Source organism: Colias philodice, chromosome 1, assembly GCF_061535455.1.
Source record: "Colias philodice isolate Cphi_HAF_F1 chromosome 1, ilColPhil1 Martin Lab GWU primary, whole genome shotgun sequence".
NCBI classification, from domain to species: Eukaryota; Metazoa; Arthropoda; class Insecta; order Lepidoptera; family Pieridae; genus Colias; species Colias philodice.
Genome location: NC_143086.1, coordinates 6,570,879 through 6,596,388, shown reverse-complemented (window position 1 = coordinate 6,596,388; position 25,510 = coordinate 6,570,879). Strand labels below are relative to the sequence as shown.

General features: G+C 33.4%; 1 protein-coding gene and 2 long non-coding RNA genes across 4 annotated transcripts in view; all 3 read left to right on the top strand.

Moving 5' to 3' along the window:
• The window catches only part of Fkbp14 (peptidyl-prolyl cis-trans isomerase Fkb14), a 41,157-nt gene that overhangs the window by 5,799 nt on the left and 9,848 nt on the right, over nt 1–25,510 (top strand). The gene's annotated exons all lie outside the window — the stretch shown is intronic.
• LOC149491168 (uncharacterized) lies at nt 11,745–13,983 on the top strand. Its single transcript, XR_016317654.1, has 3 exons — nt 11,745–12,297; nt 12,425–12,486; nt 12,561–13,983. It is a non-coding gene; the product is annotated as an uncharacterized LOC149491168 (long non-coding RNA).
• LOC149491167 (uncharacterized) lies at nt 17,510–19,000 on the top strand. Its single transcript, XR_016317670.1, has 3 exons — nt 17,510–18,065; nt 18,192–18,253; nt 18,328–19,000. It is a non-coding gene; the product is annotated as an uncharacterized LOC149491167 (long non-coding RNA).

Sequence of the window (25,510 nt, the reverse complement as noted above, 5' to 3'; positions counted from 1 at the left end):
AAGTATTAACATTAATTTTAATGTGAACAGTGCGAGCCAGAATGTTTCCCGACGAAAAGAAGAAACAACGATTCGACATTTAGAGGGTGAATTTCTAAATTTTTAATGAGATCAGGATAATTTTTTGTCACGATTTGTGACCATGGGCGTTACCTGGGTTCACCATGTTTATGCTGAAACCAAGAAACAATCAATGGCCTGGATGCGAGCTTCCAAAGTGACGGTGAAGATTTTCAAAGTGAAAATTAGTGGGATAGATTAAAGCCGTAGTTTTTTGGGACGCTGAAGAAATGTGGAATATTTTAAGAAGGTAGCCACTACTACACAGGGCTCTTACTACACAGACCAAATTAAAAGATTGCGGGTAGGTTAGTAAGAAAAAGAGACATGGCAAACTTCGGTCTTGAATGTTGGTTCACCAAGACAACGCACCAGATCACAAAGCGTCAGTTGCGATGGCTGCCAATCAAAAATCGGCATTGAAAATGCTTGAACACCCACCCTGTTTGTAAGATCTAGCTCCTAGTTAATTCTATCTCTTACCTCGGCACAAGAAACACCGTCGATACAAGAAATTTTAAGACGACAGCGAAGTGATGGCCGATTTTGAGGGGTTTTTGTAGATGAAGTCAAAGTTTTTTTTTTCTAAGTTAAGGAAAAAAAATATCGAAGTATATTATCTAGTTAGAAGACTATCTAGAGAAATACATAATTATTTTAACTGTAATGACCTTGTTTAATATTGATTATCATTACTTTTGGATCAACCCATGTACATGGGATATTCATATCTCATACTAAATGTATGGGAGGGTTTAAAGTAAATTTTTTAGATATTTCTCGTATTATTTTTAAAAATTTATTATGGCCATTTTACTCATTAGGTTAAGTACTTTCGATATCAGTTTAAAGTTTTTTGATATCTGTAATAGTTACGGAATAATCGCCTGTGCACACTTAACGATTACACCCTGTATAAAATGTATTTGTTTAAAAACGTCTCTTGTACCGATTCCACACAATAAGTATATAATATTGGAGATTTATTTCGCCGCCCGCCGCCGAAGCGTGTTTCACGAATTTATGATACAATATGCTTTGACCAAAACTGCTAATTTACGTTATGATCACAAAAGTACTTCGTTATATTAATTTAATAGTTTAATACTGTGCTCTGCGTTCACAGACTTCATATAAATGCTGTTATCCGGCAATTTAAGTTAGATTCTAAGTGGAACGCTTTAACTTTTATATTAAAGTAGTTCTTGTGTACTAAAACAATTATAACATCATTAGGTTAACTCTTACGTTTTACTCGTCTAAGTGCACTGTACAATGCACATAGTTATACATAGTACTAATCTGTAGTTACTATAATGGTTGCCATGGGTCGTCTAACATCACTATTAATTGGTACATCGATATCATAATTTTAGTCTACCTACAATCTACATCCTTTCTATATTTACAATGTATATGTATCTATAGGATATTTGATGTACACCCACGCTATGTCTACGACACGTTCATCCTTTTTTTCCCATGACTGCGAATCCAACACTGATAGTTTTGTAAATCGAATCCGAGATTGCTCACCAAAAAAAGGTTTATAAAATTCCCAACATTCGAAAAAAATAACAAAAACCATTATTGCAGTTCGGATTTCTTTTCACAACAAAGTAAACCCTTTGAATCGAAATATGATGCTCATACAATATGAATTGAACTTTTTGTGTCGAAGTGTCAGTAAGTTCATAATATTATCTTATATATACACACCGGCACAATTAGCGGAACAGAAAAAAAAGTGGTACTATGAGATAATAACGCATATATTTCATGAAAATGTAATTAGAAACAAAATAACAAATTGATTAACATCTTTTAACAACGACTTTGAAAAGTCTTCGTTATTTTTAGGGTTCCGTACCTCAAAAGGAAAAAACGGAACCCTTATAGGATCACTTTGTTGTCCGTCTGTCCGTCCGTCCGTCCGTCCGTCTGTCAAGACCCTTTTTCTCAGGAACGCGTGGAGGTATGAAGCTGAAATTTATATCAATTACTCAGGTCTACTGTCCCTTGAAGCTGTGAAAAAATCAAACTTCTAAGCCAACGCAATCAAAAGATACAGCCGTTTATGCCGCAAATTTTCGACACTTGCAAGGGAATCAAAACCTACAGGGTGCTTCCCGTGAACTCAGAATCTTGAAATTTGGTAGGAAGCAACGTCTTATAGCATAGATAAAGGAAAAATTACGAAAACCATAAATTTTTAGTTACATCACATGATATATTTTTTTTTAATAATTTTAAACTTACTACCCATTTCCTCATAAACGGGTAAGGCTATCAAGTTGAAATTCATATCAAATACTTAGATCTAATTGCCTTTAACCCGTGAAAAAAAAAATTGCAGGTTTGTACGGAACCCTCGGTGCGCGAGTCCGACTCGCACTTGGCCGGTTTTTTATTGAAAAATAAAGAAAATTGAAATAAGTGAAATTTTTAGATGATTATGAACCATCGCAAAAAATAAAAAAGTAAGCATTAAAATGATTTAACAATAAAATTAAAGCAAAATTAATAACGAGTGTTTCCCCCTCTTGCTCTGATTACGGTTTCCATTCGTCTGGGCATGCTACAGATTATGTTATCGATGATTTCTTGAGGCAACCACTCCCACTCCTCAAGTAATGCGTTTCCAAGATCATTCAGATTGTTGGGGGGTGGCATTCTGGATTTAATCCTTCTTTTTATCAAGTCCCAGACATGCTCTATCGGATTCATATTGGGGGAATTTGCTGGCCACTGCATCACCGGTATACCTACGTGGCTCAGATATGCCTGTACCGATTGTGCACTGTTAGCACGAGCATTATCTTGCATTAGAATAAAGTCGTCGCCAATAAATGGGGCAAATGGTACAACATGTTCTTCTAAAATGTCTCTGATGTATCGATCTGCTGTCATGGTCCCTCCTGTGACTATCACTAACTCCGTGCGAGCTCCCAAACATATCCCTCCCCAAACCATAATCGAGCCGCCACCATAAACCACTGTGTGTTCAAAATTAGACTGTATGTGGAGTTCTCCTTAGCGTCTCCATATTCGCTGTCTCCCATCGATCTATTTTAAAAGACCTCTGCACTCATCAGTAAAGAGAACCTGCTGCCATTCGTTCAAATCCCAGACGATGTTCTCGCGCATCGGTTTCTGTTCCGCTAATTGTGCCGGTGTGTGTATATAAAATTCTCGTGTCACAATGTTAGTCTGCATACTCCTCCGAAACGGGTGGACCGATTCTCATGAAATTTTCTGTGCATATCGGGTAAGTCTGAGAATCGGCCAACATCTATTTTTCATATGTACCACGGGCGAAGCCGGGGCGGACCGCTAAGTATTATATAACATTGAATTGTATTAAAAAATAATGTTTATATTTTTTGTTTATTTGATTTTGAAAATCATACTTAAGATCAATATCATTAAAATCATACTAATACCACAGTATTACAATATTATTTCCTACAGTAAGGAAACGCCTTTGATGTCGCGCGATGCCGCCGCCAGCGTAGGTACTTACGCTGACACACGAAAATACGCTAGGGTTGCAACAAATGCGAAATAAAACAATTGTGATTATTAATATTATGATGAAATCATTTATTCATATGTACATTCAAAATAATTGCGATTATTAAATCTGATGTAATTATTTGTTCATAAATATAGTATAATTACAGATATTGCACTGCTAAATATTATTTACGTGGTCACTTTATTTTTGGATGTTCTTAATTGTATATTATACCATTTAACTAAGTAATGCATTCGCATTGGGATGTACAATCTGATTAGAAAATAATGAGGACAACATATACATAGCTTTGATTTTAATTCAACAGATAGGTACAATTAATACAATCTTTCTGAAATATTGTTTCCTTCTGGGATTTCAATGTAGATTTACATCCGTAAACGGAACAGTAATGTAAGTAACTATGTATAATAAAATTATTACACAAAAAATACGACTGCGTCGTCCTTTCGCGATAGTTAATGCAAACTCAGCGTGATTGCATTAAGGCTTATACATGCGCTAATAACCTTGACCATACTTGACGGATCTCAAACCTCTCCCGCTGCACCTTCTTTTTTCCTCGCATTTTGTATTTAAAAAGATACCAATCAGTGAAACAAAAAATCCTCGTCAGGGACTGTTGTGTAACTGAATTTATTAAACATAAAATTTTCAGAGCTCTAAGTCAGCAGGTTACGAAGTTTATAGAGTATTTGCGGAAAAATCGATGACCACGGCACATTTTTTTTCTAGAAATCTATTAACTTTGGAAAAAATTCCTCGCGAGCAATTAAAGATCAAAGACCATCCTATTTTATACCTATATTTTTTTCGGTATTGTGCTTTATGTTGTACCAGACTTTATAGAGGTTGAACATAGTCGAAATTGCCGGGTAACGCCTTAAGCGGCCCGCGTCGCCCGACCCCCCGCCAGTTCCCCTCCGTTTCTCTGCACAAGTACATTCGTTGCCATACTGTAGGAAATATGGTAATACTGTGCTAATACCGTAGTATATTATTATTAGTCTGTGCTAATACTATAAACGCGAGAGTAGATATGTTTGTTTGGATGTTTGTTAAGCCTTCACGTAAAAGCAGCTTTAGGGATATGGATGAGTTTTTAAAAGAATATAGTTTACATCGGAATAAAACATGAGCTTCGATTTAGCAGAAAGATAATTTTCATAAGCGACGGTATGAAGAGGGCCAGGATAAGATGGGCCAGTACTATCTCAATTCTGGACATTCTCTTCAATACAATAACGATATTGATTACTTTTCGTGTGTTTTAGATCATCGAGACCACACTGATAGAAATTTAATGAGAAAGCTTTGGATCGCTCGAAAGAAAATTAAGTTTGAAATGTAGAGGGATTTCCACGGGAATCTAGTTAATTAATTTTGTACATAGAAATTGATCCACGATCCAATCAAGTACTTATTACTAACTAGCGGTCCGCCCAGGCTTCGCCCGTGGTACATATTTACGTTTTCTCTACATAAGAACCATCCTCGTACTTCAAGGAATATAATAAAAAAAGAATTATCGAAATCGGTTCAGCCGTTCTCAAGTTATGCGCTTACCAACACATTTTGGGATTCATTTTTATAATACTAGCGGTCCACCCCGGCTTCGCCCGTGGTACATATTTACGTTTTCTCTACATAAAAACCATCCTCCTACTTCAAGGAATATAATAAAAAAAGAATTATCGAAATCGGTTCAGCCGTTCTCGAGTTATGCGCTTACCAACACATTTTGCGATTCATTTTTATATATAAGATAGAGAAGATAATATAATAATCGGAATGAAATCACATCTGTCAGCAATGATTAGCATAATATTATCTATTGGAAATGGCTATCGGTAGTCGGTACTCGGTAGGTACCTACGTCCTATTTAATAGGTATTTGAAATTTTGTTTGAAAATAAATTTAGGTAAATTATTAGAGTGATTTGTTAATATGAGAAGTTATATGCCTAGTTTGAAGAGTAAAAAGTAATGCTATGGAAGTTAAAAACTACTTGTCTGAGATTTAAAAAAATGGAGATAAACCAACTTCATAAAACGGGTTACCCATTTCTGTTTATGCTTTTGTTTTCTCGACCCTTTATTAAGAATTATTTCTAAACTAGCTGCTCCGCGCGGTTTCACCCCCATGGCTCCACTCCTGTTGGTCGTAGCGGGATGATATATAGCCTATAAATCGGACCAGCAGTTCCCGAGATTAGCGCGTTCAAACAAACAAACAAACAAACAAACAAACCCTTCAGCTTTATAATATTGGTAGAGATAACAATTTCTACGATCAAAATTATATTACGGCGGTATGTTTAGTGAAGTAATCTAGGCAACATAGGTATATTGTTATTTGTTCTACTAAAATAAGTTTCACAAATAAGTACTGGGTAATAATAATATAATGAATCTGCTAATCTATAAAAAAATAATTACTCATAATTATATCCAAAATAAATTTCTCTAAACCTTTGAGAAATAGGGACATTCTACTATTTAAAAAAAGCTGTGAAAAATATTGAAAAAAATAGACCGATCGCGATGCGATGACGTCACATATACACGAGTTCAATTTACATAAGTCCTGGAAATTCGCTAAAAAAACATTAACAAGATTCTAATATCATGTCGTTGGCTTATTTTCATGTAGACAATGCGTTTCGTGCAATTAACTTTGAACAGAGTAAACATCATACATACAATGTAATACATTGTAATAAACGCATTATTGACTTAATATTTACATTCAAAAGTTTGTACCTATTAGTAACTAGGTTTCCGCCCGCGGCTTCGCCCGCGCAGTCAAAGTTACCGCATAGTTCCCGTTCCCGTGGGATTCCCGGGATTGCGTCATTTTCCCGAGATAAAAAGTAGCCTATGTCCTTTCTCGGGTATCAAAATATCTCGATACCTAATTTCATGAAAATTGGTTCAGTAGTTTAGGCGTGATTGAGTAACAGACAGACAGACAGAGTTACTTTCGCATTTATAATATTAGTATGGATAAAACACATTTTTTTATTTTGATGTAAATTTCAAACTCAAACATTTATTTATTCAATTAGACTTCTTCTAGAAGCACTTACATTCTTCAGCAAAATTAACTAGGTTATTGCATACGATAGCAGCTTATCGAAACAGAAAGCAAACGATAACAACAAATCCGAGATTTTTAATCACAGTTAATAAATGTAGCCACACCCGACTACCTTATTTTGATCTTTATTATAATTTTAGTTAACAATGTTTGGAGCAATATGTCTTTTTGTTATATTTTCTTGAGAGCATTATCATCAATACATATAATAAAATTCTAGAAAAGTGGTGTCTGTACAATGAAAATATGTAAAAAAAAATTAGCAGGGGTTATTACTAAATCGATCCCAAACCCAAAACTGTTGTTAAAAAAATTTTTGTCTGTTTGTCTGTTTGTCGGTTTGTCTGTTTGTCTGTTTGTCTGTATGTTTGAACACGCTAATCTCAGAAACGGCTTATCCGATTTAGATGCGGTTTTCACTAATATATTGTGGTAAGCTTCATTTAACATTTAGTGTTTATTTCATGTCAATCGGTTCATAAATAAAAAAGTTATGACCATTTAAGTAATCACAGCGAACATTTGCTAAGGCATTCTATACATGAATAACTTTATTACGTAAATTATACGCTAAAGTTATTCCTTGACATGTCCAGATGATCATATCGAAAGTCCCCAAGCGTGGGGGGGGGGGTGGTTATGCTGAGGGGGTAGTAGGGGGGGTCAAAGGACCTTTATTTAGATTTTTGCTCATAAGTCTAAAACCTGCACAAATAGCATTATGGTTACTTCTAGGTAAATTTTCTATATAAAAGGTCTTTGAAATTATGTCGTAGGTATTATATTTTTAACCCCCGACGCAAAAAGAGGGGTGTTATGACCGCTATGTGTGTATTGCGTGTCTGTCTGTGCCACCGTAGCTTGCTAACGGGTAATACGAATTAGATGCGTTTTTTTGTTACATTAGTTGTTTATTATATTATATAGGGGTGAAAAAAACGCATGTTAGTTGTTAATGTAGGTTGTTAATGTAGGTTATACCCAAGTGATATATCAAATGAAAATAGACGACATGTTAACAATTAGTCAAATTTTATCAAAATCGGTTCATCCATTTATTTGATATAGGGGTAAAAGTGGGAATAAATAAATGAATTTTATCAAATATACTCAAGTGACGTATCTAATGAAAGACATGACGTGTAAAGTACAATAAGACATATTTTATCAAAATTGGTTCATCCATTTATTGGATAAAAGTGGCAATAAAAGTTGTCAAATATACCTAAGTGGCATATCAAATGAAAGGGCATGACCTGACGTGAGAAGTATAATGAGGCATAGGTATTTAATCAAAATCGGTTCATCCATTTATTATATAGAGGGGTAAAAGTGGGAATGAAAAAAACGAATGTTGTCTGTTATACCCAAGTGATATATCAAATGAAAAAAGACGACCTGTCAGAAACAACAAGTCAAATTATATCAAAATTGGTTCATCAATTTATTTGATATAGGGGTTAAAGTGGGAATAAATAAATAAATTTTATCAAATATACTCAAGTGACGTATCTAATGAAAGACATGACGTGTAAAGTACAATAAGACATAATATTTTATCAAAATTGGTTCATCCATTTATTGGATATAATATGTAGGTATAAAAGTGGGAATAAAAGTTGTCGAATATACCCAAGTGGCATATCAAATGAAAGGGCATGACCTGACGTGAGAAGTATAATGAGGCATATTTAATCAAAATCGGTTCATCCAATAATTATATGTAGGGCAAAAGTGGGAATGAGAAAAACTAATGCTGTCTGTTATACCCAAGTGATATATCAAATGAAAAAAGACGACCTGTCAGAAACAATTAAGTAGTCCAATGTTATCAAAATCGGTTCATCCATTTATTTGATATAGGGGTAAAAGTGGGAATAAATAAATAAATTTTACCAAATATACTCAAGTGACTTATCTAATGAAAGACATGACGTGTAAAGTACAATAAGACATATTTTATCAAAATTGGTTCATCCATTTATTGGATATAGGTATAAAAGTGGGAATAAAAGTTGTCAAATAATATACCCAAGTGGCATATCAAATGAAAGGGCATGACCTGACGTGAGAAGTATGATGAGGCATATTTAATCAAAATCGGTTCATCCATTTATTGATTTATAGCGGTAAAAGTGGGAATGAATAATCGAATGTGGTCAAATAATATAATCAAGCGGCATATCAAATGACGTGTGAATTACAATTAGTCATGTTTTATCAAAATTGGTTAATCTGTTTATTACATATAGGGCACCTTAGGGGTGATAGTGGGGATAAATAATCCAAATGGAGTACCAAACACATGTACATAATATATAGGTATGATTAGACATGGTTTAGATCAAAATCGGTTCTGCCATTTACTAGGGGTGAAAGGGAAAAGTTGAAAGTCTGTGAAAGTAGAAGGAATATGGGAGCGGGAGAATAGCCACATCCTGGAAATTTTGAACTCTTCTGTACCTAAGTTTTATAGCTCAGTTTAGTAATAAATTTTACTAACAGTTCTTTTGTGTTATTATTTATTTTATTTCTTAACTTTATAATAATGTGTAAGTACTTATAATCTAGTTGTATATGATAGTACGTGTTTCAAGACGTGTTTACTCAATAATTGTGTGTTAAGTAGTAACTACTATGCAGTCACTATTCCACGCGGACGAATTCGCGGGCACAGCTAGTGAAAATTAAAAACCGTTTTTCTCGTTCAATATTATTGACACATTGATATAAGGTCCAATGAAATAGCTTTTTTCAAAAATATTAAACATTAAAGGTTATTTGTGAGATTTGTTTTAGTAATGAACAGCTAGCGCAGCGTTTAATAACAATTGTTGGACATTGTGAAAGAACTTTAAACAGCTCTATTGTTGAGCAAAACAAAAGTTCTCGTAAGATTCCCGATAGCTGTAATAATAATCTGTGGCTATAATTATGATTTATAAAATAATCTGATTTCATATACGACTGTCATTGTTTGATCGGCTCAGTGTGAGAGCAATTATATTATTATTAAAGTGACTATGATTTTGTTTGTCCAGCGTTGGGCTTAGTTTTTCCATCTTTCCGTCGAGATACATTATAAGCAAATGTATAAAATTGTTGAATGCATCCTCGATATTTGTAATCCTACTAATTATAAATGCGAAAGTTTGTGAGGATGTGTGTGTGTGTTTGTTACTCTTTCACGCAAATACTACTCAACCGATTACAATGAAAATTAGCACACATATTGATGGTAACTTAGATTAACACATAGGATAGGTTTTATCCTGGAAATCCCACGGGAACGGGAACTATGCGGGTTTTTCTTTGAAAACGCGGACGAAGTCGTGGGTGGAAAGCTAGTTGGTATATAATTCACATTTCACATACACTAATATATTCCATTAAAATTCCCTTTTTTGTTGAAAGTTGAAACCTTACTAACCGATAGAAAATTACATAGGTAAATGCAATCATATATCTATAAAAAAGAATTTCTAAAAAACTGTAAATGTTACACGTTTAAAGCATATCCTATCTGCTACTTCCAATTTATTTAATTGCGTATTGTTTTGCAATAGCTTCCAACGCAATTTGAAGGCTTTGTGATACACGACAGCATTATGTTTCAGCTCGACGTCATCTATGTATTGTATTCATTGGAAGCATATTGGAAATGGTGTAGACAATGTGTTTAATAATAGCTAAACTGATGGTGTACTTAATAGACTCTGATCATAGTTTATATCCAATTATAGATCGTCATTTTTAATGGATTTTGTAATATAAACATAAATATGTATATATAAACATATAGTTTGAGACCGAACCTTCGTTGTTTTAGCTTATTTATGTATCTAATCAACTAAGTACTGAAGTTTTAGGCGTAAAAATCTGCAATCTTCACAATCATCCATACAAATATATAGACTAGGTAATACATAAAAAAAAACTAAAAGAAATATTAACATATATTAATATAAGGCTGCAAAAGACAGCTTATACGACTACTAAAGCCTCAAAGGTTCTTTAATGAAGCTGTATAGTAAATCGATTGGTTCCGTTGATGAAGTGTATCAGATTACATCTTGCTATGGCACGTGCCCCTCACTCCGCCGACAGGTACATTATGCAGCTCACTTGTCAAAGCATGATTGCCATGATTTACTGTGGAGTCAAGCGTACGTATTCGAATTTTCATTGCATAATAATTATTATCTCACACGATGCGGGAGAGGTCATATCGGTAACTATGCAATACCTGCGGAGATAAGGCTACCATAAAACAACAATTATTAAATAATATCTGATAATAATGAATTATAAACAATGGTCAAGATAAACTTGTTACATGTTGATTTTTAGTGGATTCATATAATATATATCCTAAGAAATTTATATATGTAATTTTAATTTATGAAATAATAGGCGTTCCATACATACACACACACATATAAATGCTATGAAAAATGTTACGATTTGAACAGTGTTAGCTACGTTTAGTCTAACCACCGCGACCGCGCCGATTGATCTCCAACTATTACTTTATTATTTTCATTTTATTGTCACTGATATCCCGTGGACCCAATTTTATAGATATTTTTTCACGCCAGATTATTTTTCCATTTATAATTTAATTATGTTATTGAGATTGAATCCCTCTCAAATCCCTTGCGACTACACAAATCAGTCTCCGTGATAATGCAATATTATCGAGAGCTCGCACTTTGCTTGTTATTAGTTTCTATCTGTCGTGCCGTCCAACATTCCATTTCAATGAAGATGTATCAATGGATCCACAATTTTTGTTTATACTATTTGTTTGTACCATAACTACAGCCAGCAATAAATAATAAATCTACTTTTATTTTTGTGTTTTATATTTGTGTTGAAGTCTTTAGTTACCCGGCAAACTTTCCCGGTACCTTTTTTACCTTTTTTTACAATGGAAGCTGTATAATATTCTGTTCAACTTATTCACAGAGTTAGAAAATTTTCTATAAAGGAAATATATTATTAATTTTTTTTTTATACTAATGTTTTTCGTTAAGGTGATGAATTAATTTTTCTAACATTTACGGCCCTTTTTAAACCTTCGTAATTTTTATATTATTAAAGTTGTCGTGATGAAAATTCTTGACAAGAAAGTTCAATAGTTACACAATACGTCTACCGTTTTAGAAACATGATTCCATGATATTTTCTCGATAGAAAAAAAATACAAAGTTCTCATTGTTATTTTTTTTTAATCTCTGGCATCTTCAAAATAACAAACGTAAAGTTACGACTTTTTGGATATTAACTATAAAACATACAACCTATACGTCTACCGATTTAGAATTTTGAAATATGCGATGGTTTTGAAATAAACAAGAAATACTTGAAATTAGCGCGCGACCAGCCAATATAGCGAGAGCCGCCCTGTACCTTCCTACCCCGATCGCTGCACGAGTCATTCCCGCTACGGCCGTCACACGGGGAACTTGTGTCGCTCGCGCCATCGTAAAAAAGGGTGACAACACAATAAGACAAATGGGGACAATAAAGAAAATAAGAAGAAGAAACATAAAGGTTGGAGGAAAAAGAATGCTTACAATTGGAACAAATTAATGAAGTAAGTTGGTTTTATTTTAAATTTGATGATAATTGTATTATAGACGATGTTTGATATGTACCCCTGTTTTAAGTACATAACGAATGTGTAAGATTTTTTTCATTTATAGCATAGATAATCTTTTCAGAAATCCGGAATCCAGAAGGAAAATAAACCCACTGATTGTTCACAATGTGAACCCACTCCTTCGTAAGTACCTTTATTCAGTCAAAAATGTATGTTATCAACGCTCTACTGGTTTTATCGCATGATTCCATTTTTAGCAAAAAGCAACAAAGTGCAAAGAAATAAAAAATCATGGTGAACTTAGTGGAAGTATGGTGGCCGTAATATGGAACAGGAGCTCATTGGAGTAGTATTATATTTAAAAAAATACGAAAAAATTTCAAGAATTACATTTCTTAGTAGGTGGTAGATAAGTATGTTGTATAAAGAATTTGATGTTGATATTTATTTCATTTATACTTACTACACCTGTGCGGGAAATTGCTTAGTACTAAAACAGGTTTATATTCATATTTACATAGTAATGTGAGTTTTCATTTCGAAAAATTTTGTGTAAGTATATTAAATTGAGTTCCTGGGTGATCTGGAAACACAATTGGGCCCGGAAGATGGCGCTGCAGTCACTCCTCCTAATCACATGAACCGATTTGGATGAATATTTGTGTGCACATTTCATTGTTGTGGGATGATTGGTTGATTCGTTTTCACATTAGCTAATATTATGTATTTTTGTTGTAAACTTAATTTAATGTTTATAATACATTATTATTGGTATAAATAAGCCAGTGTTCGTCTCACATTGCTGTACCTGCCTACCTACCCTACCAGGGCCTAACTTTGTTCTGGCTATTTTATTTTGATTATTTGTAATGAATAATTACAATTATTATAATAGAGTGCAAAAAATAAATACATGCGTCAATATATTTTGTGTCTTTTTTAAAACAATTTTTTTATTTAAAAAAATATCATTCCGACCGCGGCTTTGCCCGCGTGGAATTAGGTTATATCGTGAATCCTGTTTTTTCCCACAGAAGTGTTCAGTTCGGATAAAAAGTATCCTATGTGTAAATCCAGGCAATTAGCTATATTTTATCAAAATTGGTAATGTAGTCTTGACGTGATTAAGTAACAACTAACAAAAAAATATACAAATTAACATCCAAAGTTTCGCATCAGTTTTACTGTATTAGTGATATCTTCCACTCTTGACTTTGACTGAGAAGAATTAGGGTTTATAACTTCTTTCAGAAGTAGTACCTTTCATTTCTGGGCATGATGTACCTAATATCTACGTCAGCATCAAATTCTATCTAAATCAATTCAGTAGTCCGCGTTATTGAGTACCATTTCATTTTTTCAGAGTAACAATATTTTTTGTTATTTTAAAGATTATTTATAACCTGTATTATTTTGTAATAAAGTAAACATTACGAAATAATAATAATTATTAATAATGTCTAAGTAGTTGTTAAAAAGAAGATTATTTGTTTATAAGCAAGAAAATAAAACCAATAAATCAACAATTAAATAAATGTATAACAATATTATAACTGTATGACGACTCCATACATGTTTGTCCGGAGTCGGCCAGCGGCAGCGCGGCGAGTTTGCAAGAATGACTTCGCGCACACCCGCGTTCGCGATAGCGAGCTATTAGACTCCGCCCGCCAAGCAGTTGATTTTTTTTTGTGTATCGTCTTAAGTTTAGATATGGATATTGTATAATGTTTTTCTTTTCATTGGTCCGCGGACTTACCGTATACCTTTATATCGCACGCTTTTATTAGCTCCACCTGTATGTTTGGATTTAAACGACATATTGTTTGTTTGTAACCGACTCCTCTACACTCGATTTCGACCAATTTTAAACGGACACTTTCAATTCAAACTTTGTACACTTTTCGAGGTTCGGTGACTATACAATCATATCATGAATATAATCCTGTTTTATTATTATCTATATTAATGATTATTTAATAGTGCTTTCATAGAAACACAGATTGAAGAATGTCCTCTATACTATCCAAGGTTGATTTATCTGTTGTAGATAAATAATTTTTAAAATGAGGCGCCCAGCAGCGGACACTCAATATTGTGTAGTGGCCTTTGATAACCCTTTTGTAGATGATAATAATAAAATTTTTATCACAACTACAATTCGAAGCTTTATTTTTAAATGCAATTATTGTACGATATATTATATAAAAATGAATCGCAAAATGTGTTGGTAAGCGCATAACTCGAGAACGGCTGAACCGATTTCGATAATTATTTTTTTATTATATTCCTTGAAGTACGAGGATGGTTCTTATGTAGAGAAAACGTAAACATGTACTTACCATGGGCGAAGCCGGGGCGGACCGCTAGTTGTACGATAAAAATAGATAAATCTTCATATTAAATCTACTAAAATCATATTAAATTTAAAAAGTAAATATACTTATAATACTTATATGTGGGTACATACAATGATTCTTCTCATAGGCGGTATTGCTTCAGTTTTACATAACTAATTCAACAGTAGGTATACTACGAAAAATATGGAAATGCTTTTTATAATGTAGCTACGCGAAGTTTTGCTCTTTTCTATTTATGCTTGATGAATTTCCCGTTCATGTGTTTCATTAGGCAGCTAAATTAGTATTCACTTCTATCAAAAAGCATACACGAAATTCGGGCACTGCGAACGCTGCGATTGCGAATTGAATGGCTTTGCGTCTGTTTTGAGGAAAAATATATTTTGATGTATGCTTTTTGTTAGATGGAGTGACGCTGAGGACCTGCATCACCCAGCTGCGTTCACAGGTCGGTACCTGAGCTTGGTCTTCCGCCATCGTCTATTAGTTCTAACATTGCACGTTACGACTAACAGCACGTACCTATAAAAAATTGAAACATTGATGCCAGCCAGCCAACATATATGCTTTCCGTATAGTGTATTGGCGGAATAACATTAATAATCGGAGAATTTAGGCGCAGCACGAGTAATAAAATAAGATTGTAGGGTATGGGAGAAGTGAAGGTCTGCGTGATACACGACGGGCGCAGTTTATAGCCCGGGTGAGGTTTGCCGCTGTTTAATACTTAATATCGAAAAAATACAACCAATTCGTCGCACATTCGTCTCTTCTCCCTAAACATTAAATGATGGTCGCTGTCGACTATAATGTTTCTTTATTATTAATTCAAAATTAAATTTAAATACACATTTTGGAGACTAGCGTCAATATTAACATTAGAATAAACTCCGATAATTGCGACCCATTCATTATGCTTGTTTTATAAATAGGTATATCATTTATGCCACAAAATATTGTTAAAGCTTATAACTATTGATTATAATTTTCACAATTTTCTCTATTGGTTACCAAAAAATAGATAAATTATAATATACATAGGTACAAACAACATTTGAACAGTTTTGGGGTTTAAAGATTTTATTTTATTTCAAGATTCTGAACAAAGTATCATAGATCTTATTGCATTATCTGCAATATTGAATTTATAATAACGCGATGCCAAATTCATTGACGATAATAAATCTACTGCAGACACTTAAATTTTTCCTTTCCTATCTGAAATAATAAACTAGAATTTAGAAATAAATGTTACATGATATTTATAGCTGTAAAAAGAAGTTTATTAAAACAACAATAATAGTGAAAACCTTATTGATCATATAATCTTATTTGGAAACTGTTCTGCAAGAGTATCCAGTACAGAGCTGGTGGGAGTTACGGGAAGTTAGATTTAAGATTGATGAGACTTATAACAAACAATAACTAGAAGTATTTTCCATAAATATAAATGGATTTCATGCTATTATAAATAATACGAATATTATATTAAAAACCCGCCCTTTTAAATATTGAAGCACAAAAACGAACCATCATTTTTTTTTTTAATTAGGATAGGTAGACATTTGACCACAGTCCCACCTGATGGAAAGCGGTGACGCGGTCTATGGTGGTAAATCATGTCTACCTAGAAAAAATTAAAACAACGTTAATGCAAATAGAGTAAAATAATCCGAAACATCTTTTCTTATTTTACTCTTACTAATATTGAAAACATGAGCTTTTGAGGATGGATGGGTGTGTTTATGTTTGTTCCTGCATGCACGCATACAAACTTACAAAAAGGACGTCGAAACCCACTGAACGGATACCAGATACCACAAGTTATAAACTAATGAGTGTGCCCAACTCGGTAGAGTTCCGCGCAAATATATCATAGAAAAGGGATATAAAGTTTTTGATTCAAGTTTTAAATACTTCGATTGTGAAGTATGTAATTAAAATTGTACTTTCATATAAATAACAAAAACCACTTTCGCTACGAAAATTTAACCGAAATATTTTATAATTTATATGTTAAAAAGCTGTACACACGGAACGTACAAGCCTCTGCTTCCCTAGTATCGATTTGAGTAAAAAAGTAATTCTCTAAGAAGTGAAGCGGTAACCGCGTGGCACTCCGGTAACGATGCGGTCTTTCCCTCAGCCACTGAATTATTAACACGAGCCATCCAAGAAGTTGAATCGACAGAATTAAAACTTACCGAGCTCTTTCATATTTCACCTACTTACGTTGTTTCCCATTCAACCCATTCAGGGAGCCCTTCAATTAATGTGGCTCTCAAAAAGTTCCGCCGTAGACAATGCCAGCGAAATGTTATGTTGTTGAGGATATTACTTCTTATTTCTGTTTTACCAACAACAAATAGTACATATATCGTATGATATATTCAGTTTATGTAGAACGCATGTCATATTAAAGTAAGATTGAGTAACTGCATAGACGAATTCGTATCTGCTTTTCACAAGCTTTTCAGCTTTTATGAATTTGCATATAAATTATTAATGAATAATGAAGCAATATATTATGGACCCTTGCTTTTTTCATAAATTTCACCTGCCATTCTTATTCCTAGTTTTGATGCTAATTTGATTAATCTACCCAAAAAATGTATTACATCCACGAATAACTCATGCTTAATAACCTACATACTTTGTTTATTTCATAAATAAAACTAATTAGCAAAAAGGTCGCCGACTATATTACACTAATTTGTTCAGCGCAAGCTTCGAATAGATGGTTAAATAAGAATAAAAATTATTTATCTTAATATATTATAAATCTCGTGTCACAATGTTTGTCCTCAATGGACTCCTAAACCTCTTAAGGTGATGAATTAATTTTTCTAACATTTACGGCCCTTTTTAAACCTTCGTAATTTTTATATTATTAAAGTTGTCGTGATGAAAATTCTTGACAAGAAAGTTCAATAGTAACACAATACGTCTACCGTTTTAGAAACATGATTCCATGATATTTTCTCGATAGAAAAAAAATACAAAGTTCTCATTGTTATTTTTTTATAATCTCTGGCATCTTCAAAATAAAAAACGTAAAGTTACGACTTTTTGGGTATTAACTATAAAATATACAACCTATACGTCTACCGATTTAGAATTTTGAAATATGCGATGGTTTTGAAATAAACAAGAAATACTTGAAATTAGCGCGCGACCAGCCAATATAGCGAGAGCCGCCCTGTACCTTCCTACCCCGATCGCTGCACGAGTCATTCCCGCTACGGCCGTCACACGGGGAACTTGTGTCGCTCGCGCAATCGTAAAAAAGGGTGACAACACGATAAGACAAAATGAGACAAATGGGGACAATAAAGAAAATAAGAAGAAGAAACATAAAGGTTGGAGGAAAAAGAATGCTTACAATTGGAACAAATTAATGAAGTAAGTTGGTTTTATTTTAAATTTGATGATAATTGTATTATAGACGATGTTTTATATGTACCCCTGTTTTAAGTACATAACGAATGTGTAAGGTTTTTTCATTTATAGCATAGATAATCTTTTCAGAAATCCGGAATCCAGAAGGAAAATAAACCCACTGATTGTTCACAATGTGAACCCACTCCTTCGTAAGTACCTTTATTCAGTCAAAAATGTATGTTATCAACGTTCTACTGGTTTTATCGCATGATTCCATTTTTAGCAAAAAGCAACAAAGTGCAAAGAAATAAAAAATCATGGTGAACTTAGTGGAAGTATGGCGGACATAATATGGAACAGGAGCTCATTGGAGTAGTATTATATTTAAAAAAAATACGAAATAATTTCAAGAATTACATTTCTTAGAAGGTGGTAGATAAGTATGTTGTATAAAGAATTTGATGTTGATATTTATTTCATTTATACTTACTACACCTGTGCGGGAAATTGCTTAGTAATAAAACAGGTTTATATTCATATTTACATAGTAATGTGAGTTTTCATTTCGAAAAATTTTGTGTAAGTATATTAAATTGAGTTCCTGGGTGATCTGGAAACACAATTGGGCCCGGAAGATGGCGCTGCAGTCACTCCTCCTAATGACATGAACCGATTTTGATGAATATTTGTGTGCACATTTCATTTTTGTGGGATGATTGGTTGATTCGCTTTCACATTAGCTAATATTATGTATTTTTGTTGTTAGAAAGTAAACTTAATTTAATGTTTATAATACATTATTATTGGTATAAATAAGCCAGTGTTCGTCTCACATTGCTGTACCTGCCTACCTACCCTACCAGGGCCTAACTTTGTTCTGGCTATTTTATTTTGATTATTTGTAATGAATAATTACAATTATAATAGAGTGCAAAAAATAAATACATGCGTCAATATATTTTGTGTTTTTTTTTAAACAATTTTTTTATTTAAAAAAATATCATTCCGACCGCGGCTTTGCCCGCGTGGAATTAGGTTATATCGTGAATCCTGTTTTATCCCACAGAAGTGTTCAGTTCGGATAAAAAGTATCCTATGTGTAAATCCAGGCAATTAGCTATATTTTATCAAAATTGGTAATGTAGTCTTGACGTGATTAAGTAACAACTAACAAAAAAATATACAAATTAACATCCAAAGTTTCGCATCAGTTTTACTGTATTAGTGATATCTTCCACTCTTGACTTTGACTGAGAAGAATTAGGGTTTATAACTTCTTTCAGAAATAGTACCTTTCATTTCTGGGCATGATGTAATATCTACGTCAGCATCAAATTCTATCTAAATCAATTCAGTAGTCCGCGTTATTGAGTACCATTTCATTTTTTCAGAGTAACAATATTTTTTGTTATTTTAAAGATTATTTATAACCTGTATTATTTTGTAATAAAGTAAACATTACGAAATAATAATTATTAATAATGTCTAAGTAGTTGTTGGAAAGAAGATTATTTGTTTATAAGCAAGAAAATAAAACCAATAAATCAACAATTGAATAAATGTATAACAATATTATAACTGTATGACGACTCCATACATGTTTGTCCCGAGTCGGCCAGCGGCAGCGCGGCGAGTTTGCAAGAATGACTTCGCGCACACCCGCGTTCGCGATAGCGAGCTATTAGACTCCGCCCGCCAAGCAGTGGATTTTTTTTTGTGTATCGTCTTAACCGATTATAATAAAATTCGCACACCATGTGCAGTTCGATCCAACTTGAGAGATAGAAACACGGGCGATGCCGGGGCGGACCGCTAGTATTTTATAAAATTATTTACTAAACTTTGTGACTTTCCGTTAAAAAGTTAATTTCTGAATCTATTCGAAACAAAACTTTACAAAAGTTGTACGTTGAAAATCAACATCAGACGTTCATCGCACATTTATATGTATATTTAGTTTCACTCTATGTATAATAAAAGGATACGTTACATGTGCCGAACATTATTCACTCTCCTTGGAAACGTAAATCTGAACGATTGATGTATCGGTGCGCGTACTTCGGCATAAAAATTTTGCACAGTGCAGAAGCCAGCCAGCCGCGGCAGTGAGTTTTCATTACAGTTTCTATAGGAAAACAGTTTCCGGTCGACTGTGAATTGTCAGTGGACACATGTGGCCTCCACCCCTTTGAATAATACACGAACGGCGCGGCGGTTGTGTGCGATCTTTGCCTACTTTATTACGGACGATTGGCCCAAGACCCAGACGAATTTGGTGTATAAAAAACATGTTTAAAAATGTATCTCATCTATTGTGACTTTGAAGTCGGCATCGGTGCCAATTTGTAAATAAGCTATGCCGCTCCGACAAGGTTTTAAACTCGAAGCAGCTTTTTCCATCAGGGTTATAAAAATCCTTAATATTAAAGATGAATAAATGTAGGCAGTTAAAGGAAGCTCCTTTCCAGCCTATCACGCCTGTTTAACGTATCATGAGGCGGTTTCTTGCGGCACGTTTGCGAAGTGGCTCGTCGACGTTAATAATTAAGAGCACTTTTCCTCGCGGTAAAGGTATAACGCGTTTGCCGTCAACCGCGACGTGGTACAACACCACTTTCACAATTTGATAGCGAAAAATTTTAAGCGTAATCATGTACAGTATTACACTACTTATTTACATTTCTTTAATAATAGTACGATATATTATACAACTATCATTATATCCATAACATTATGTATGTACATTGAAACACGTAATTATTCATCTATAAACTAATTATGAAAATGTCACCGATTTAAGCATAAATACATATAATACCTATAACGAATTTGTACAATAAGTAATAAAAACTGATAATAATTGGTATAATAAGGAAAATAAAGTTAAAATATTACGTGAGTGACAAGCCTTTATTAAAAAAGGGAAATATATTCAAGGTAAACGTGTGAGTGAGTTTTTTTCCTTAACATTTCCCTACTAAGTTAACTTAAGCCGTTCTTGACATATGCTTAAGATAAACGGTTATTTTGCACACTGTTTGTGTTGTACATTTTTTACTTTTTAAAAAGTGTGTTCTCAGACGTAAGGCTCCAGAAAAAAATGATAATATATTATTATGGCTTTCGCTCGTAAGAATTTTCTTTTTTGTTTTGTTATGGTGCATCTCATCCAGGAATGGGCTTATAAATTTTCTTGTTAAACGAAGTTGTCATTCAGAACAAATTACGTACTTATGCCGGCAAATCTATAAACGTCGTCTAAGCTTTTGACTGATCGACTAGAAATCTCCGGTAAATAGAGCTTCATCTCATCACTAGTTAGCGTTTGCTTCGAGTATCGTGCTCTGGAAATTGTATGGCGCATTTTGAGAGGTACAATTTACCAATGATTAAGTATTCCGCATAGTGGCTTTTATGCCAGTTCCTTTTAAAGTTTATAATTCTAAATCATACATAGATATGTAATGATTACCCCCAATTCAAAAGCATGCCTGCATTAATTTTAAGTTAAGTAAGGCATAAAAGCCTATTAGTAATATAATATTATACAGAGGAAAAGTTTGTAATTATGTATGTATGTAGGTATGTATGGTTTTCAACTTTTCACGCATAAACCTCTCAACCGATATTGATGAAATTTGGCACAGACAATCTTTAGATCCTGAGAAAGAACATAGGCTACCTTTTATTGCGAAATATGTACCACGGGCGAAGCCGGGGCGGACCGCTAGTCAGTAATATAGCGTTTCATAAACGTAAGCCGATGAATACAATTATTATAAAAAATAAAAATTATCAACTATAACGTAGCCTTTCGCTTGATTGATCACACACCTTTCGGTTCAATAAATACTAAATAAAGTAGCGAGAAATTTGTCTGTCTCACTTAGTTACGATGAAATGATATATTAATATGGTATGGGGGGAAGATGCATCGTTCTTCGGGTTATGGCTTGGATGTACGTGCCTGATGCCTGAGCGGTGAGCCATCTCACAAAACTTCTAAATGGAACGGAAAACTATACAAAAATGAACATTCAATATTACGGCCTAAGTAATTCTCAACGAACAAAACATCAAGAGAGTATCATAATTTTTGATTATCAGTGCTTCTAGTATGTACTATTCTACTACTAATACCTCGGTAGACCGTCATTCCTATAATAGATATTAATAGAACCATGTATTTTGAAATTTAGGTACCGTCAAAGAGTGATTGTATTATTTAACTACCTATTTTTAAAATGCCAACAACACAAGACGCGTACTTATAGAATGCGGTAGTTTGCTGTGTTTCAGTAAATTCTTTTATGGATAAATCGGCGGTCTTTAAAGTCTTTGTGATGTCCTAGCCATAACATTGTTAGTGACTAAAAGAGGACGTTACGTAGGTAATATATTTCCTATAAAATATAGGAACCCTTATACACGAGGTATAGACGTAACATAGCAAAGTTATCGCGTTAGCTTTGTGCTCAGACACACCAGCAAACCATAAATGTTTCCAACAAATATATGATACTTCTATATTTTGCTTATATATTTTATTTATATTATATCAGGGACAGATAATTCAAATAAACAAATTATTTAATATCAATGTGTCGTCTAATCATTAATAAGTTATAATAATCTTATTAGATTGAAGTTATAGTAATTACATTTCCGCTTCGTTCTATTACTACCTATCTCTGCATATAAATTAATTTAAAAATGCAGCTGACCATACATAAACAATTAAGAGAATACTTTGCTACATTAACAGAAAACGCTATGAATATCAAACTAATTAAAAATGTAACTAGCCTCACTTAGCCCGTAGACTCTGTAGGTATATTAGTATGTAGAATCCAGGAACGAACGACCGCATCTTCCAGTTTTATTTTTGCTCACATCATCGCAAGAATGCGACGATATGTGGTCTCATACATAATACAATGGTAGACAACCACTAACAGTGCATTTGTATGTCAAGCTCTAGTCAAGCTGAAATGTAATTGACAGAGACGACACTGAGACTACACATTTTTATAGATTTCTTTGAAGTAAAATAATCTATCTATATGTATAATATATATTGGCGCCTGGCGGTCATGAAGTGGTTTTTGTTGGGTGTAGGTAGGTCTTTGTAGAAGCATCATGCAACACTATTACAAACAACAAAGGTTGTTTAATAGTCCCTAGAAATCTGATTGCTTTCGCCTAATTATTCATGACAACGTATTCTGAAGTAAAGGTATTTCACGCTCCAGAGTGCATTTAAAGATTATTTTTGCTTTCCACCAATTAAAGTACTGCATAAAACTATAATAACTTTCACTGAACACTCGATTATGAACTGTTTTGTTTCTAGTCACTTCTAGTTTTAATAAAACCCTGTAATTTATATTTAACACGAGAATAACAATGGCTGGAATCTGTCAAGAGACACAAAGTTATTACCAAATGCGCAATGTCTCATAACCCAGTAAAACAAGGTGTTGCCAGGTATAAATATTAAATTTGTATGTTTCTGAGAGTTTCGGCTAACACATGTGATTCCTACACTAACTGCGCTGTTAAAAATTCAGAGAGATGTTATCGCCGTGCTCGCCTTTGTCCTGAATTCTATCGGCGCTTGTTTAGATCGAGGATATCTTTAATAAATACTGAGTTGGTACACTCATACCTCTTAGTGTAACATCGGACTTAATTAACTCGCATATTCAGTAATAAGTGACGGTATACAATGCACATTTACCTGCTGAATCCGTAATTAACGCAACAAGTAATTTCAGGTGGGTTTGACGCATTTGGTGCACTTCTCAACTTGTACACCATGCTCAAATGGTGAACTTAGCAACTTGTACACTTCTCAAATGGTGCACTTCGCAAATGGTGCACTTTTTAAGATTAGTTGAGATGTGGAAAAATTGTGTAAAAATGAAAGAATTTTTGGTTTTGGATGTTTAATTTTTATAATTATGTCAACAAAATAATAATAATTAAACTATACAGAATCACCTTAAACACTATACATAACATTTGATTTGTAATGTTTGATTAAATCATAACCTGTTGCTTAAAAACAAATTAGTAAAAGTAATAATAAGTAAAACTTAGTAATTGTTACTATTTAATAATTAAGTAAATAGCTATTAATTAAATTACTTGAATAATTGGAGAAACGTGATCTTCTTCATGAAATGTTCCACCGCAATATTTCTGTCTTCTAATTTAGGTAATAGTTTTTTATATTTTCGATCAAACATCACATCCTGTTGTTTACGGTTTTTTCTAACATTGTGAAATAAGATATTAAGCGCACACTTGTCCCAATACTTGCTTGATTTAATTTAAAGCTTTTATTTAATTAGTAATAGTTAAAAGTTAAATAATAATATTACAAAGGTTATTGATATAATTTCATGCAGTTCTATACGTGACTGTCAAACAATGGAAACAACATTGCTTATAATTATCGCATTGTAACAGAATATATATTCTGGTGGCCAAAAATGTTGGTTTTATTTTTCAACCTTCACGTATGTAAGTAGGTTTATGTGAAGGGTAATAATTTTCAAAATGATTTAAATTATTATTATATTGGTATTATACCTGCACTCATACAAGAAAGAGCTTATATTTTTAAGATGTGACGAAGTCTGTCTTATATATTATTAAATAAAGTGGGGGTGGCTAGGGTGGCCGTGTGAAAAATTCAAAGCCAGCAACCGCGTTCAAAGGCTATCGTGCAAAACGTGATGCAGGTTTAATAAAAATAGTTATTTATGAGTTTCACTGCTAGTTCTTGTCAATCCAACATTTTTTTAGAAGTAGAATTTGCAGTTATGCAATATTAGTAGAATTTCAAAAGTGCTTCTGGAAGAAGTCTAATTGAATAAATAAATGTTTGAGTTTGAGTTTGAATTATTAGTTAGTTACAATGCGCTTTCGGAGTTTATATAAATTATAGTAACTAGCTGCTCCGCGCGGTTTCACCCCCGTGGCTCCACTCCTGTAGGTCGTAGCGTGATGATATATAGCCTATAGCCTTCCTCGATAAATGAGCTATCTAACACCGAAAGAATTTTTCAAATCGAACCAGTAGTTCCCGAGATTAGCGCGTTCAAACAAACAAACAAACTCTTCAGCTTTATAATATTAGCAATATTAGTATAGATAGTGGTCCGCTCCGGCTTCGCCCGTGGTAGGTACCTACATGTTTAAACTATCCTATCTCTCAAGTTGGATCGAACTGCACATGGTGTGTGAATTTTATTATAATCGGTTAAGTTGTTTAGGAGTCCATTGAGGACATATATTAGGATAGGTATATTAATTTATATTTAATGGGATTAAAGTTTAAACCAAGTCAAGACATTGGTTCAGTACTTTTATTTATGATTTATATGCTTGTTCACCTTATCACTGTTCAATCAGAATCTACTTTCAAATGCTTAACTTTTATATTATATTCTTCCTGA